Source organism: Oncorhynchus mykiss, chromosome 6 (assembly GCF_013265735.2).
Source record: "Oncorhynchus mykiss isolate Arlee chromosome 6, USDA_OmykA_1.1, whole genome shotgun sequence".
Taxonomy (NCBI): domain Eukaryota; kingdom Metazoa; phylum Chordata; class Actinopteri; order Salmoniformes; family Salmonidae; genus Oncorhynchus; species Oncorhynchus mykiss.
This window is the reverse complement of record NC_048570.1, coordinates 90,847,068-90,852,067: the sequence shown is the minus strand read 5'-3', so window position 1 is coordinate 90,852,067 and position 5,000 is coordinate 90,847,068. Positions and strand designations below refer to the sequence as shown.

General features: G+C 56.0%; 1 protein-coding gene across 23 annotated transcripts in view; it reads right to left on the bottom strand.

The window, feature by feature from the left end:
* LOC110526809 (liprin-alpha-1) overlaps positions 1-5,000 on the bottom strand; it is a 94,746-nt gene that overhangs the window by 80,800 nt on the left and 8,946 nt on the right. The gene's annotated exons all lie outside the window — the stretch shown is intronic.

Sequence of the window (5,000 nt, the reverse complement as noted above, 5' to 3'; positions counted from 1 at the left end):
CAGAAAGGAGAGAGGGACAGAGAGAGAGAGAGAGAGTGAGACAAAGACAGAGAGACAGAGAGACAGAGAAAGGACAGAGAGACAGAAAGGAGAGAGGGACAGAGAGAGAGAGAGAGAGTGAGACAAAGACAGAGAGACAGAGAGACAGAGAGACAGAGAAAGGACAGAGAGAGAGAAAGGAGAGGGACAGAGGGACAGAGAAATGACAGAGAGAGAGAAAGGAGAGGGACAGAGGGACAGAGAGACAGAGAAATGACAGAGAAAGGAGAGAGGGACAGAGAGACAGAAATGACAGAGAGAGAAAGGAGAGGGACAGAGAGAGAGAAAGGAGAGAGAGGGACAGAGAGAGAGGGACAGAGAGAGAGGGACAGAGAGAGAGGGACAGAGAGAGAGACAGAGAGAGAGGGACAGAGAGAGAGGGACAGAGAGAGAGGGACAGAGAGAGAGGGACAGAGAGAGAGGGACAGAGAAAGAGGGACAGAGAAAGAGGGACAGAGAAAGAGGGACAGAGAAAGAGGGACAGAAAGAGGGACAGAGAGAGAGGGACAGAGAGAGAGGGACAGAGAAAGAGGGACAGAGAAAGAGGGACAGAGAAAGAGGGACAGAGAAAGAGGGACAGAGAAAGAGGGACAGAGAAAGAGGGACAGAGAGAGAGAGAAAGAAGGAATGGGACATGGTGTGTAATGGTATAATGGTGCCAAATAAAAGCAATGGATGACATGGCAGGAGGGGGGGGGGGCAACACATATTATTGCTATAGGTCCCCCTCTTACAGTCTGGCTCCATAACCAGCGTCTCTCTACACAGTGCATTGGAGGCACCTGTAATTAGTGCATGTTTGGCCTGTTACCCCAGGTTACCGTGAATTAGCTAGGCTACCAATCAGTCACGTCAGAGGCACCCCCCTTCCTGTTCCAGCTTTATAAGTCAGATATGCAGCCACTGAGTCCAGCCAAATGAAACAGCAACAGCCACCCCCCCCCCCAAAAAGCCAGGTCTCAAGCCCCTACCCACCCACTCCAACAGCCTAGTACCAAGCTCTCCCACCAGTCTTTCACATTCCACAACCTTTACTATGTAATAACATGTCTGAGGTGTTGCCAGAGGGCTCCTATAGAGGGGGATTGACAAGAGCAGACCTGTCCTGCCGTGGTGTACTGTAGACACCATCACCTAGCAGAATGACAGACTGGTTCCTCTCTCTTCCTGGGCACACACACTGATAAAGAGTTCACCTCCATGGTTCCTGTTCACAGCTCTGTGTGCTGGGGGCACCCCCACAGACAGAGTTTAATTAGCCTTGGCATTGTAGCATGTTAGCAGGGTACCCGTAGTTCCACGCGGTCCCGAGCGGCAGGGTGAGGTCCCGAGCGTCAGGGTGAGGTTCCGAGCGGCAGGGTGACACAGACACGTCCCGAGCGGCAGGGTGACACAGACACGTCCCGAGCGGCAGGGTGACACAGACACGTCCCGAGCGGCAGGGTGACACAGACACGTCCCGAGCGGCAAGGTGACACAGACACGTCCCGAGCGGCAGGGTGACACAGACACGTCCCGAGCGGCAGGGTGACACAGACACGTCCCGAGCGGCAGGGTGACACAGACACGTCCCGAGCGGCAGGGTGACACAGACACGTCCCGAGCGGCAGGGTGACACAGACACGTCCCGAGCGGCAAGGTGACACAGACACGTCCCGAGCGGCAGGGTGACACAGACACGTCCCGAGCGGCAAGGTGACACAGACACGTCCCGAGCGGCAGGGTGACACAGACACGTCCCGAACGGCAGGGTGACACAGACACGTCCCAAACGGCAGGGCGAGACGCGTCCCGAGCGGCAGGGCGAGACGCGTCCCGAGCGGCAGGGCGACAGACACGTCCCGAACGGCAGGGCGACAGACACGTCCCGAACGGCAGGGCGACAGACACGTCCCGAACGGCAGGGCGACAGACACGTCCCGAACGGCAGGGTGACAGACACGTCCCAAACGGCAGGGTGACACAGACACGTCCCGAGCGGCAAGGTGACACAGACACGTCCCGAGCGGCAGGGTGACACAGACACGTCCCGAGCGGCAGGGTGACAGACACGTCCCGAGCGGCAGGGTGACACAGACACGTCCCGAGCGGCAAGGTGACACAGACACGTCCCGAGCGGCAGGGTGACACAGACACGTCCCGAGCGGCAGGGTGACACAGACACGTCCCGAGCGGCAAGGTGACACAGACACGTCCCGAGCGGCAGGGTGACACAGACACGTCCCAAACGGCAGGGCGAGACGCGTCCCGAGCGGCAGGGCGAGACGCGTCCCGAGCGGCAGGGCGACAGACACGTCCCGAACGGCAGGGCGACAGACACGTCCCGAACGGCAGGGTGAGGTCCCGAGCTACAGCCGGGACTGGAAGTTAACTGGTGAGTGGTAGCAGTGCAGAACCCAATAAAGTTGAAAATCCTTAGTAGAGATGGATTCCTTTTCTAGAGCAGAAAAAAAGTAAAGAACATGTCTAGGAATTCATTTCCATCAGCAATAGAACTGCTTCTCTTCAGAGTTCTTCATTCTGACGACCACTCAAGGCATCAGTCCATTTCTGCCCCGAACAAATGGTTAAAACCCTCTGGCTTCCTCTCTGGTGCACCAGATGTGAGAAGGGTTAACAGGAAAGCGAGGCGTGTGTTCCCAAGGACAGTGTTACGCTGTGTGAGGTCAGCGACCGCTCCAAAGAAAAGAAGAGAAGCTAAACGGAATGAGGAAGAAGGTATAAAACTGGGCAGGGTACAGGAAACCAACAGCTTTTTATGGGATTCTCATCCTATTGTCCAGCTATGGAGAATTTCTCTTTCCCTCCTCTGGATAACACTAGTGTGATAGAGTTTAATTAAATTCAACTCTGTTAAGTATCTGATGTGCTGGTTTAATTGAACTCCAGGTCCTTGTGCATTATTAACAGAGGACACCCAATCCCCCCAGGGCCTGGTTCACAATGTAAAACCACCCAATCCCCTCAGGGCCTGGTTCACAACGTGAAACCACCCAATCCCCACAGGGCCTGGTTCACAACGTGAAACCACCCAATCCCCACAGGGCCTGGTTCACAACGTGAAACCACCCAATCCCCACAGGGCCTGGTTCACAATGTGAAACCACCCAATCCCCACAGGGCCTGGTTCACAACGTGAAACCACCCAATCCCCACAGGGCCTGGTTCACAACGTAAAACCGTGCAATCCCCCCTCCCAGGGCCTGGTTCACAACATAAAACCACCCAATCCCCCCCCCCCCCACAGGGCCTGCTTCACAACGTAAAACCACCCAATCCCCCCCAGGGCCTGGTTCACAACGTAAAACCACCCAATCCCCCCCCCCCCCCACAGGGCCTGGTTCACAACGTAAAACCACCCAATCCCCCCTCCCAGGGCCTGGTTCACAACGTAAAACCACCCAATCCCCCCCCCCCCCCCCCCCAGGGCCTGGTTCACAACGTGAAACCACCCAATCCCCCCCAGGGCCTGGTTCACAACGTAAAACCACCCAATTCCCCCCCCCCCCCCCACAGGGTCTGGTTCACAACGTAAAACCACCCAATCCCCCCCCCCCCCCCCACAGGGCCTGGTTCACAACGTGAAACCACCCAATCCCCCCCAGGGCCTGGTTCACAACGTGAAACCACCCAATCCCCCCCAGAGCCTGGTTCACAACGTAAAACCACCCAATCGCCCCCCCCCCCCCAGGGCCTGGTTCACAACGTAAAACCCCCCCCCCCCAGGGCCTGGTTCACAACATAAAACCACCCAATCCCCCCCAGGGCCTGGTTCACAACGTAAAACCACCCAATCCCCCCCCCCCCCCCCCCCCCCCCCAGGGCCTGGTTCACAACGTAAAACCACCCAATCCCCCCCCCCCCCAGGGCCTGGTTCACAACGTAAAACCACCCAATCCCCCCCCCCCCCAGGGCCTGGTTCACAACGTAAAACCACGTAAAACCACCCAATCCCCCCCCAGGGCCTGGTTCACAACGTAAAACCACCCAATCCCCCCCCCCCCCCAAGGGCCTGGTTCACAACGTAAAACCACCCAATCCCCCCCCCCCCCCCCAAGGGCCTGGTTCACAACGTAAAACCACCCAATCCCCCCCCCCCCCTCAGGGCCTGGTTCACAACGTAAAACCACCCAATCCCCCCAGGGCCTGGTTCACAGCGTAAAACCACCCAATCCCCCCAGGGCCTGGTTCACAGCGTAAAACCACCCAATCCCCCCAGGGCCTGGTTCACAGCGTAAAACCACCCAATCCCCCCAGGGCCTGGTTCACAACGTAAAACCACCCAATCCCCTCAGGGCCTGGTTCACAACGTAAAACCACTCAATCACCCCCAGGGCCTGGTTCACAGCGTAAAACCATGAGGATGTGCCTTGTGAGAGGGACTGAAACCCGAGCCTCCATCATACCGAGACCGAGACCGACCAGACGGGTGCAAGGCTTAATCGAGAGAGAGAGAAAACGTGTGGGGGGGGCAGAAAGAGAGAAACTTTTCTTCATCACAGTAGAAAGAGAAATGCAGGATTCTACCACCTCATGCTACAAACTAACTAACTAATACTAACCAACAGCTGAAGACACGGTCAGGCTGAATAAAGACCAACAAAAGTCCACAACCAAAGCCAGAACAAAGGTCCCTTCAGGGAAGGAATTTCATTAGACAAAATGTTCTCACCAGCCAAACCACAGACGTTCCTGAATTTACCTCAGCGACACAGTATACAAAACTGAGTTCTTCTCTGGTTGAGGTGCTTCCTGCTCATGACCTACCCAGTTCAGATATGCAAGTGATATGAACACTTTAGAATTACATAAGAGCAATAATTTCAAAGCCACACCGCGGTTCTGTTTCCCTCCATGGCAGAAACGTTGGCGATTACATGCATGTCACAGTCCGTAGGACTACTTCCTGTAGGAGCACAATTTTATTTACCTTTATCTAACTAGGCAAGTCAGTTAAGAAC